The sequence below is a fragment of the Hemitrygon akajei genome, chromosome 8 (genome assembly GCF_048418815.1).
Source record: "Hemitrygon akajei chromosome 8, sHemAka1.3, whole genome shotgun sequence".
Lineage (NCBI taxonomy): Eukaryota > Metazoa > Chordata > Chondrichthyes > Myliobatiformes > Dasyatidae > Hemitrygon > Hemitrygon akajei.
The window spans coordinates 21,334,160-21,347,251 of NC_133131.1; the positions used below are offsets into that span (position 1 = coordinate 21,334,160).

A 13,092-nucleotide genomic window follows, 5' to 3' on the forward strand; every position below is an offset into this window, starting at 1 on the left:
ACTGTTGAATATCACAATTGGGTTGAAGTGACAATAGTCTGATTTGTTTTAGTCATTCATACTCACTGAAAATATACTTGCTTTGAAATGCATTTTCAGAATGACAAGAAAGAAACAATAGTTGTTGATTTGTTAGTGTCGTCTATCTACCGCATTAATTTTTTTCTTGATTTTGAATGATCTCTTCTATTCCCAAGATTTCTTTAGATGACAAGAATGAATACAAATAACATCTAAAGAAGAACATAAATACTAAAAGCTGGCAAATTTAAGAATTTAAAACAAGGAGAAATTGGGAGTGTCTGGTTTTGGAAATATCATGAAATATTTAATGACAAGGATGAAAACATTGCACTGTTCACATTCAGTAAGGAGTCACCTGATGGAAAAACAATGTACATTCATTACTATGTGACTCACTATCCAGATTCACAATTGTGAAATAAATATCTATGTCATTCAATGCAATGGAATGTGCTAAGGAGTGATTAGATCTGTGTTCATTCCCATGATTACACACAATGAGTTCATATCTTAGGCATTTTCATTGAGTGAAGGCATTGAAAGAGGCAGAGATGCTTGGTAGAAATCAAAGGATGTCATCCTGTGCCATTAGTGACTAGAGCTTAATCAGCTGGCCTCACAGCTGTGAACACTGATGAAAAATAAATCTTTATTTGCCTTTGTTCATTGGTTCTAAACCAAAGACATTAACAATGCACACCATTGTGCATTAAATTCACTGTTCACTGAAGTACTTTGAACATCAAGTGGCCCAAATAATGGTGTTTGAATCCAAATTTATGATTCCCCACATATTTTAGAATAACTTTTTTCCATTTTGAAAAAGTATCTTTATTTCAGCCTTACCTGAATTTTGTTTGCTTTGGTGTTGCTGCAGATTTCCTTCCACTGCCAAACCCAAGTCCCAAAGCAACACACACAAAATACTGGAGGAACTCAGCAGGCCAGGCAGCATCTATAGAAAAGAGTACAGTTGATGTTTTGGGCTGCGACCCAAAGGTAGCCTGAGTAGTTTTTTTTTTGTTTTGAGTGTTCATTTTTGTCTGTGGAGTGGTACCTGTCCTGTGCTTAGATCTCATCCCAATAAGGATTCCAATAAATGAGTTTTGATTAGCTGTAACTCTACTGCAAACCATAAACTATGTTATGCAATAGGGTTTCCCAACCTTTTTTAAGCCATGGACACCTACCATCAACCAAGCGGTACATGGATCCCAGGTTGGGAACCCCTGTAAATATGTTAGAACATTAAAAAGATCACTGCTAGACCCAACACATTGTGCATTGCATTAGAATGCAAAATATGACACTGAAATTCCAAAGCATAGAGTTTTGTCAAATTAAAGGAAGGGTAAGATCTTCAGAAATGCTGTCTGACCTGTTGAGTTCCTCTAGCATTTTGTATGTGCTGCTCCAGACTTTGTTTTACACGCCATTCATACAGATCATTTCATCGTATCAGGTCATTAAAGTGGTACAAGAGGAAAGCAATATAATAATGCGGAATAGTGATACAGTTACAGAGAGAGTGCAGTGAAAGCAGACAAGAAGGTGCGAGGCCACAGCAAGGTAGATTGTGAGATCATGTTCATCTTATCATACAAAGCAGCTGCTCATAGTTATACACTGTAACAGCAAGATAGCTTTTGCATTGATCTTTTTTCCTTTGAACATTCATTTATCAGTTGCAAAACTATTGGAGAGGTTGCCGAGGCACTTGGAAGGAAATCTAGGAAATCCCCAATAATTTGCCTGGGCCTGTGTTGAAAGTTTAGTCTGTATTTTGCTTGTTTTTTCCAGCAGTTTTACTTAGAATTGCGTGAGTTTCTCAATGCATGTGCAAGTATTTTTCCTGACTTATATGAACATAAAATTCCAAACTGGCTTGTTGAGCTCTGCCAGCGATTTCCCAGCTGAACTGTGTCACTTACTTTTCACAGGGTTCAAACACAGAACAGAAGGTTGCTAAAATTTCCCATCATTTACACTAAGGGTTAGCCTAGTGCAAGATCCAAGAGCACATTCTTTTGAATTTGCATGATACAACTATAAAAATGGAGAATTACATTTTAGAAAGTTATTTGTGTATTGTGTTAAGTTTTAAGCATTAAACATATGTTACAGTTTTAGTTGATTTTATTTTTCAGTTTATTTCAATGTTAGCAGGTTTTAAATGTTCTGGGATGTCAGAGTAATTTAGAAATACAACACAGCAGTTGGCAAACAAAACTGGAGCAATGGCTTTGAAGTTTGGGCTTTTGAAAAGGAGCTTCAAAAATGAGCTCGTTCTGGTCCATTCACAGCATTCCATCATATTGTTCAAGACTATTATTCAACTCAGGCCTTTGACAAACAGCTCCAAATCCTTAGGGTCTAGCAAAAGTCCCATCGGGGGTAGAACATCAGATAGAGGGAAACCCTAAGATCACATTTCCAAGGAAGATTTTGCCACATGGGGAAATAGACCATGTACAATTATAGACAAAACCACCCACCAAAGCAAAACAAGCAAGCACAGTGAACTTGATGTTTAGTACCAAGCATGAGGTGCAACACAAGGGGTATAAAATAAATGTAGAATGCAGATTGAGGAATACTTATGAGACAGAGAACAGAGGGCAAGAAAAAATGTATCTTTTTCTGGTTGGGAATCTGTGACCAGCTGGGGCTGAGGGAGTGGGCATGGAGATATTGATGCTCAAGCTCCTGTTGCTTACAATTTGTATTATTGATTTATCATAAGATACAAGAGCAGAATTAGGTTCTTCGGCTTATCGAGTTTGCTCTGCCATTGAATTATTACTGATTTAAAAAAACCCCATTCTCCTGCCTTCTCCCCTTAACCCTTAACCCATTTTCCTATCAAGACCCTATCAATCACCGCCTTAAATACACCCAATGACTTGGCCTCCACATCTCTCTGTGGCAATAAATTCCACAGAGTCACCGCCCTTTGGCTGAAGTAATTCCTCCTGTTCTCTGTTTTAAAGGGACATCCCTTTATTCTGATCGACACACAAATACTGCAGGAACTCAGCAAATCAGGTAGCATCTCTGAAAGGGAATAAACAGTTGATGTGTCAAGCCGAGACCCTTCATCAGCACTGGAAAGAAAGGGGCAGAACCTCAAATAAGAAGGTGGTGAAGGGGAAGGAGTACAAGCTGATAGGTGAGTGATAGGTGAGATCAGGTGAGGGGGAAGGTGGGTGTTTGGGGGAGGGGTGAAGTAAGAAGTTGGGAGGGGATAGGTGGAAGAGGTAAAGGGCTGAAGAAGAAGAAGACAGTGTATGTATTTATATATTTCAAATGTCTTATCATAATTTGTAGTACTGTATATTATATGCATTGCATTGTACTTCTGGCTCAGAACAACAAATTTCATGACCAAAGCCTGTCCACCATCTACAAGGTTCAGGTCAGGAGTGTAATGGAATACTCACTATTCGCCTGGATGAGTGCAGCTCCATCAACACTCAAGAAGCTTGACACCATCCAGGACAAGGTAGCCCACTTGATTGGTACCCCTTCCACAAGCATCCAATCCCTTCACCATCGATGAACAGTTGCCGCAGTCTGTATTATCTAGAAGATGTACTGCAACAACACACCAAAGTTTCTAAGGTAGCACCTACCAGACCCATGACCATGAGAATAGCAGATTTTTGGGAACACCACCACTTGGAAATCCCACTCCAAGTCACTCACCACCCTGACTTGTAAACATATTGTTGTTCCTTCATTGTCGCTGGGTCAAAGTCATGGAATTACCTCCCTAACAGCACTGTGGGTGTACCTCAGGGACTGCAGTGGTTCAAGAAGACAGCTCATCAACACCTTCTCAAGGGCAACTAGGGAAGGGGAATATATGTTGGTTTAGCTGGCGATACCCACACCCCATAAATGAATAATTAAAAAAAAATGCCAGTGATAATAAACTTGATTCTGTTTCTGGACCATGGAAGAAAGGGACAGAGGAGGGGAACCAGAGAGAGGTGATAGGCAGGTAAGTCGAAGAAGAGGTGAGAGGGGGTAAATAGAATGAGGAATGGAAAATGGGGAGGGGGGTGAGTGTGGGGGAGGAACGACCACTCAGGCTAGAGGTTACCCAGATGAAACATGAGATGTTGCTCTTTCAGCCTGAAACAACACACACAAAATGCTGGAGGAACTCAGCTGGTCAGGCTGCATCTATGGAGTGATAGATCCTTCAGCCTGAGTTTGGGCTCATCCTCGCAGTAGAGGAGGCTATGGACAGACATGTTAAAATGGGAATGGGAAATCAAATTGAAGAGTAGCCACTGGGAGATCATGCCATTTGTGGTGGATAGAACGAAGGTGCTCGATGAAGTGGTCCCCCAATATGCTTCCGGTCTCACCAATGTAGGGAAGGCTGCACTGGGAGCACTGGATATGGTAGGTAGATGACCTCAACAGAATTTTGGAGTCCCAGGTGGCAGTGTAGAAGGAGGTGTAGGGGCAGGTGCGGCACTTGTCACACCTGCAGAGATAGATACCAGGAGGGAAATCAATGGGGAGAGACGAGCAGACAATGGAGTTACATAGGGAGCTGGGGACGAGGGGTAGGGAGAAGATGGAGGAGGGAATGGTGTGCTTAGTGGTAGGATCCTGTTGGAGATGGCAGAAGTTACCATGATCATCCAGAATGTGTGAGGGACTGAATGGCGCATCCCTGCTTTTATTTCACTGTCAAATACTAAATGTATTTAACGGCCCAGATTTAGTAAAATAAATGACTTGCCAAATATTACTCCAGTGGATTGTCAAATTTCTTTGTGGAAAATGCAAATTAATCTAAGTCTAGTTGTAATGTTGAAGTTTTTCCCTTTGAGGAACTTCTGCACATAAACGCATCGCCTCCGAGGGACGTGCCATGAAATGACATTCCCAACCTTGAGTGTGTCTTGATGCTGCGGTCGTCGCGTTTGAACCTCTGGGCTGAGAGTGCCAATTGGCAGTTCTGTGGCAAATGGAAGTGTAAAGCAAGGCTCAGCTGATCATTTCCAAATCATTCCTCGGCACGTATTGTTTTCCTTGTCGTTGCAGCAATTAGAAGCGCATTTCTGCGCCTCCGTCGGCCACGGGCCAATCGCCCGAAAGCGAACTGACAGCCTCGGAGGAGGAGGCGCACACCGGCGGACGCTCGCCGGGCTGCTGCGTGTGCACTGACTGGTGCGCGCTCCTCCCCTCTCGTCTGCCCTCGCAGCACCTGGCGCGAGCACAGGCGCGCAGCGCCATTTTAACCGCGGCGCGCGACCGCGGCGCGGGAGGGAGCCGGAGCGCGGGCTGTCAACGGCCGTGGAGCGACTCCCACAAATAATGCGCGCCGCCGCTGCCGCCTCCGCCACTGCTCCTGTGGGTGAGTACCTTCACCCCCCCCCCCCCATCGCTTTATTTTAAAGCTTAAGATAACCAACAGCCTGCCGATCTCATTCTTCATTGTGGCTTTCTTCAGCCTGTGTTTTATCTTTTGTGTGTGTGTGGGGAAGGAGGGAAGTTGGTGTCTTCGGGAAGCGAACGCTAGGCATTTCCAGGAGGAGGGGAAAAGAAAAGGAGACAGACACTGATGAAGCTGAGATCCATCTCCAGAAAGGAAATTGAAGCACCGTCTGAGTGAACGGACGAGCTTTAACCCAGAGGGCTTTCTTCTGCGCCGAGGTTTTATTTTCCGTCCCCTACCCTCTATTGTTTCGGGAATGTATCGCTGATTTTGTACTGTAGGCCAAGCTCGGTACCTACCGCTCTGGCCTACCTTACAGCTGGGAATGTGAATTTCACAAGGTAGGTGTAAGCAGGACTTGCCCTTTAAAGTAACGCTCCACGCAGTCCGACTCACCTTGTTACAGCAATTTTTGGAACGCCAAATCTTTCGCAAATTGAAATGTTGCAATAATTCTTGGCAACTTTTACTGACGACGAAGTGTTTTAATATTTTATTATTTTCTTTGCGGAAATCGAAAACCTAGATTAAACCTTGGTGTTAGCATTGTCTTGGGCAAACTTCAGTAGCATCTTTCTATATTTTTGACAAACCGATAGTACATAAACTCAGAGTTTATTTATTTTGTTCTTGACACATTGTAGCTAAATAACCCATTATATCATTTTCATCTATTTACTGATTAGGTGTAATACTAGCATGGAAAGGCATATGAGAATTATTTAAATAATTGCAGTACCTCACAAGTACTTGCATTGATAAGGAAACTAATAAAGTTTAACCTGCGGACAGAACAGATAATATTAGCTGTTATGTTAGCAGATTAAACTTTAATATTCATCAGTTTCCAATAATGCAGAAGATACAGATGTCATTGCTATAAGTGAAAAAGAAGCTGTAATGTCAAAATTATTTTACAATATTTAGCAGTGCACTTTGATTCACTTGCAGTGAGTACAAGAGTTCTCATTTGTTAAAAATCATAATTTTGAGATTCTAAATCTTAAAAAAAATACTTTTAATAAGCTAAACACATTTCACAATTATAAAACATCAAAATAAATAGCCGAAGTGACATTTCATTTTAATGAGAAATGGGGATGACTTTATTTTTTTCATACAGCACTCTTACTGGGAGCAGATTTCCAGATTGTTGTGGTCTCTTGTTCTTCATAGTCTATCAATAATTAAGTTGCAGATAATTGGGGCATCTGTCTTGCTAAGAAAATTTATATTTGGACCCGCTTTAGTAAAATATATTAGTAATTTAAGTACTGGTTACAACGCAGCAAGTTTTCAAGAGCTTTTGCTATAATTAATTATTTATGTTTATAGAATTTTAAGTTTGTTTTCTTTTGCCTTAATGTTAAACAGTCCTGGTTAAATAGGGTCTCGGCCCGAAACGTCGACAGTGCTTCTCCTTATAGATGCTACCTAGCCTGCTGTGTTCCAGCAGCATTTTGTGTGTGTTGTTTGAATTTCCAGCATCTGCAGATTTCCTTGTGTTTGCTGGTTAAATAGTTCTATTTTATTATCCTAATTAAAGAAAGGACTTGAGTATGATGTGATGGCATAGCATAGTTATATTCCATGTACTATGGAGAAGGTAAGGTTCGCAGCTGAATTATTTGGACTCTTGTACATCTTTCTGATTTGAGGTCGGAATGGAGAAGTAAACAATCAAGACTATATTTTTGTGTTAAAGCTAAAGGGTACCAGAGTGCAGTCATTATAGTTTCTAAATTAAATGAGCGATTTTAAGGAGCTAGAAGTCGAGTCACGGTATTCATGAGGATGTTTGTGGTTTGAGATAACGTAGCCTATAATTTATGGTAGTCTGGTTAGGTTGATAATCTCCTTTAGTTAGAAAATGTAGATGTCCTTTGGAATTATGCTCTTTATTTAAACCACAGCAGTGAAGGAATATTCCATTATTGTTACTTTTGGAAGCCATAAGGGCTTGGGTCATCTTCATATCTTCAAATAGCCAGATTCCATTGTGCTAATTGAAGAGCAAGAAGTTTATCTATATAGTATTCTTTCAAGATTTAGTGGGGGTCATGATGGTTTCTGCTTTTCATGGGATTTTACTGTACATAAGTGTTGAATTGCTTTAATTTAGAACATTTATGAACAGGCAGTCACTTTTTTGAAATCTGGTAAGCTGTTTACTGAAGTCACTCATTTAAACATACTGACTTCTGAATCTTCACCATATATTGTGAAAATGATTAATATACATTAAGACCCCGTAGCTTCAGTTACTTAGAATGCTTTCTTGTTGCCTAAATTGAATATTGCCGATCTGATTGTGGATTGTCCAAGATTAAGGGAACTGTGCACAATGTTACAATGGGATAATTTCCCCATGAAACTGATATAGCGTGCATAATGGCAGAAACCTAAATGAACCTAAATAACGTGCTATCACAGATAATATTTGTTTTTACTGGGCATCTGTGAAACTAAATATGTCGTAGCTCATTGTGGTGCAAAATTAGTATAAAATTGCCACTAATGTAATGCTGTTGCATAAAGTGGGTAAGCATTAAGCTTTCAGTGTGAAGCAAACTGTATCTCTCATTCCAGTTAGGCTGCAGCTATAATGTAAATTGTATGAACCTGAAACTTGCAAAAAATTTTGATATGTGACTTAGCTGTTGTGGATCTTTTGAATTTTTCAGGGTTAATGTTGGAAGTCATGCATTACCTGTGCAAGATGGCTACAGGGATTTTAGTTCTCTAATAAAGGCAGGAGATAGTTAAAATGAGAATTTGTTTTACTTCTATTTTATTAAGTTGTATGATGAATTGCTGCCATTTAGTGCAGAATTAGTCTCAAGAGAATGTTTTTTGTTTGGTAACTTCACTGCAAATTGCTTTATGTTCTTTCTAGCTGTGCACAACTTTACAATGCGATAGTTTCCCTAGTGTATAATACTAACATTATAAGACTTCCTACTTGTTTTATAAATTGTAGGTCAATTAATTATGCCTTTCAGCTCTTAATTGCTGAAAGACATGAAATCTAAAATTACAGAAATCTGCATCTTTTGTGATGTGTGGATTGGTACCATTTGCATCTTGTTAAAGTAACATTTATGTTTGGAATTTATACATTTATTGTGAAAGGTTTCATTTGTTTCTGGATGACGATCAGAGATAATAGATTGATTAAGCCAAGTATCAAAAATAAACAATATGAAAATAGGTCAAATATAGACAAATTAAAATTTTATGCTGCCTGTTTAATGAACACTGCATCATCTGGATATCAGGATAAAATAATATTTCTACCAGAGATCTTGATTTAGGAAAAAAATTACCAGTCTGCTTCGTTTTGTTTTGTCAATAACAATATATGATGCTGGCTTAGGAGCTGGTAGGCTGATGACTTATAATATTTTTGGATTTGCTGATGCATCTCAATTGCTATTTATTAACCCTTTTACAAATGCTGTAATCAAAATGAAGGCTGACAAGAGCATATTTTAAAATTTTGTTATGCAGTACCTTATTTACAGAAAGGGAGAAGTACCCTTCTGAGCTGGCTTTCATCCACCCAGTTATGTTGTTTACAGGATAGAGGAAGCTCACTAGGCATATTTTGATTCAACTATTTAGTATTGTGGATGTTATTGCCATAGTCAGCATTTGTTGTCGACCCATAGTTGGTCCCTCTTCGCCCCATTTCAGGAAGTGGTTAACGGTTCTTGGTGCAGAAAAACTCCAATAACTTGGTAACTCAGGGACTTTGATGCCAGATTAATATTCCAACCTACTTTCAATTCACTTATAGTATATTCCACAGTGGCATAATACATGAACAGGTAAATTTAAACTGAATGTGGAAAATAGAAAGATTATTTGAGGATTAAAGATGAGCTTGATTTGTCAAATACACATTAATATATTGAAAATTACATGAAATACATCATTTGTATCAACAGTCAACCGAGTCCAAGAATGTGCTGGAGGAAGTCAGCATGTGTGTCTTTGGAATGTGGGAGGAAACTGGAGCACTCAGAGGAAACCCACATGGTCTTGGGAACAATGTACACTTAATGATTTAGGCATTTTCCCCTCTACCATCAAATTTATGAATGGTCCATGAACACTACCTCACTATTGCTCTTCTAATTGTAACTTGAAATATTTTTTTTACCTACTATATTGCTTTCGCAAAACAACAAATTTTATGGCATGTTGTATGTCAATGATAATAAACTTTTGAACCCAAATCGCTGGTGCTTTAGTAATGTTACGCTAATCACTTTAGTCCTGTGCTACCCACCAAGCAAACGATATGGTGGCAGATTTTCAGAGTTTTATTGTATTAGGGTTTTCTTAAATTAATAGGTTAATTATCTTAATTTAAATTTCCTGGATGCATGGTGATCTGAATCAGTGTTTTGGCCTATTTGATTAATCACAAACAATGCTAATATATCAGAATCACCCTGCTACTGTAAATGCATTAATCCTTTAATGAAGAATTTTCTGATATGTATTATATTTTCTCTTTATTGGTTTGTCTGTACTGTGATTTATATTTCCTGATTGTCTATTTCCTTTCTCCTTTTTAAGTAATTTTGTATGCATCTGGGGTGATCTGTATTGCACCTTTCCCTGGATGAAAAAACCCTGGTTTTTCTAATCTTGTCTCATAATCAGAGATGCTCCCTTTTGCCTCTTGTGAACTTTCATTGAACCTCAGATGTCTTTATGACATTGCATTATTCTTAGGAATTTATTTTTAGGAATTAATTAATTGAATCAATGCAGCAGTGACTCCAGAGCAAATGTGTATAGACATGAGAAATGCAGGCATTGTTCCCAATGAACTGTTACCAAAACTGGACAATCTCACCACTTCTTCCTGGCCCTCAGATTCCTGTTAGCTTACAGTAAAGGGTAACATATTAAATACCTTCCTAATTAATTATTGTATATGATGTTTTTTTTTGTATCATATGAACTAGCGCAGCAGGACACTACAGATTATGCAGATACTGGAAATCTTGAGCAACACGCAAGGTGCTGGAGGAACTCAGCAAATGAATCAGCATCTATGGAAGGGAATAAGCAGTCAATGTTTTGGGCTGAGACCCTTCATCAGGATTTTTCTATTCTCTCTACCCTCGTGGCTGTGTGGCTAGGCACAGCTGAAACACCATCTATAAATTTGCCAATGACACTGTTGTTGGCAGAATTTCAGAACATGACGAAGAGTGAGATAGATTAGTTGGTTGATTAGTTAGTTGATTAGTTAGTTAGTGTTGCCACAACAACAACCTTACACTCAATGTCACTAAGACTAAGGAATTGATGGTAGACTTCAGGAAGGGGTAGTTGAAAGAACACATAAGACAGTCCTCATTGAGGGATCAGCAATGGAAAGAGTGAGCAGCTTCAAGTTCCTGGGTGTCCACATCTCAGAGGGTTTATCTTGGGCCCAACATCCTGATATAATTATGAAGAAGGCACACCAGTGGCTCTACTTCATTGGGATATTGAGGAGATTTGGTATGTCAAAATTCAAGGAAAATTTATTGTCAAAAGTACATGTATATCACTATATAAAACCATGAAATTCATTTTCTCATGAGCATACTCAATAAATCCGTAGAATAATAACCAGAACAGAATCAATGAAAGACTGCACCAATGTGGCCGTTCAACCAGTGTGCAAAAGACAATAAACTGTGCAAATACAAAAAGAATGAAATAGTAATAAGCAATAAGTATTGAGAACATAAGATGAAGAGTCCTTGAAAGTGAGTCCATTGGTTGTGGGAGCATTTTAATGATGGGGCTAGTGAAGTTGAATGAAGTTATCCCCTTTGGTTCAAGAGCCTGTTGGTTGAGAGGTAGTAACTGTTCCTGAACCTGATAGTGTGAGTCCTGAGGCAACTGAATCTTCTTCCCGATAGTAGCAGCGAGAAGAGAGCATATCCTGGATGGTGGGGGTCGCTGATGATGGATGTTGTTTTTCTGTTATAGTGTTTCATCTAGATGTTTTCAATGGTGGGGAGGGCTTTACCTGTGATAGACTAGGCCACAAGGATGTATTGAGGCCGAGGTCTAGGAGCTTATTGATTAGTTTTCAGGGGATAATGGTATTCAGTGCTGAGCTGTAGTTGATAAAGTACATCCTAATGTGTATATCTTTGCTGTCCAGATGTTCCAGGGTTGTATGAAGTGCTAATGAGATGGCAATCTGCTATGAACCTGTTGCCCTAGTAGGCAAATTGGAACAGATCTAGGTCGCTTCTCAGGCAGGAGTTCATAAGTTTCATCATCAAACTCTCAAAACACTCCATTACTGTGGATGATAATCATTGAGGCAGGTCACCGTGTCGTTCTTAGGCACTGGTATAATGGAGCCTGCTTGAAGCAGGTGGGTACCTCAGATTGCTGAAGCAAGAGGTTGAAGTTCTCAGTGAACACTTCAACCAGTTGATCAGCACAGGTCTTTGGCATTTGGCCTGGTACCCTGTCTGGGGCAGATGTTTTCATGGGTTCATCCTCCTATAAGCTCTCACATGTTGGCGCCAGAGACTGAAATCACAGGATTATTGGGGGCATTGGGAGTTCGTTATGGTTCCTCCAAAACAAGCCCGAGAAAGCATTGAACTCACCTGGAAGTGAGGCCCTGCTGTCACCTATGTTGCTTGATTTAACTTTATAAGAGGTGACAGTATTCAAGCTGTGCCATGCTGTTGAGCATACTTTGTTGATTCAAGTTTAGTCCGGAATTGCCACATCACCCAAGACATGGCTATCTGGAGATTGTACCTGGACCTCTTGTAACTTTCTTGGTCACCAGATCTGAATGCCGCTGATTTGGCTCTCAGCAGATTACAGATCTCATGGTTCATCCAGGGCTTCGGATTGGGGAAGACTGAATGGTTTTGTGGGGACACACTCGTCTACAACTTTATAATGAAGTCCATTGCAACCATGGTGTAGTCATCCAGATCCACTTATGAGTCCTTGAACGTGGCTCAGTCCACTGTATCGAAGCAATCCTGTAACCATTCCTCTACCATTCTAGAACAAAAGCTGCAGAAAAAAAGCATGAAGGAGGTGTGGGATGGGATGAAGATCATCACCGGATGCGGTGCAAAGCGGGGGGCAAACATAAGTGGAGATGTGGAGAAAGCGAACCAGCTGAACAACTTCTTCAATAGGTTCGACAGCACAATCTCATCCTCACCGCAGAACTCCACACCAGGCTTACTTCCCTCACAGGAAAATAGCCACTCACAGGAGACCTTGCCCACGCCCAGGATTACGGCTGCACAGGTGGAAGGTCAACTGAGGAAGATCTGTACCAGCAAGGCGGCGGGACCGGATGGAGTTTCCCCACGATTACTGAGGGCCTGTGCGACTGAGCTGGGAGAACCACTACAGCGCATCTTCAACATGAGCCTGGAGCAGAGAAGAGTACCCAGACAGTGGAAAACATCCTGTATTGTCCCGGTACCGAAGAAACCACAACCAAAGGAGTTGAATGACTTCAGACCTGTTGCCTTGACGTCGCACGTGATGAAGACCATGGAGCGGCTGATAATACAGAATCTGAGGCCACAAACCAGGCACGCCCG

At 40.2% G+C, this 13,092-nt stretch overlaps 1 protein-coding gene across 13 annotated transcripts in view; it reads left to right on the forward strand.

The window, feature by feature from the left end:
• Nucleotides 1-5,245: 5,245 nt before the first annotated feature.
• The window catches only part of myo18ab (myosin XVIIIA b), a 218,052-nt gene continuing 210,205 nt past the window's right edge, over nt 5,246-13,092 (forward strand). For 6 of the 13 annotated variants that reach the window (XM_073053423.1, XM_073053424.1, XM_073053414.1 and 3 more), the window contains exon 1: nt 5,246-5,401. The gene's annotated coding sequence lies outside the window, so the exon portion shown is untranslated. Of the gene's footprint in view, nt 5,402-5,475; nt 5,824-13,092 lie in introns of those variants that run through there. The other 7 variants (XM_073053426.1, XM_073053427.1, XM_073053419.1 and 4 more) reach the window with 2 other exon arrangements.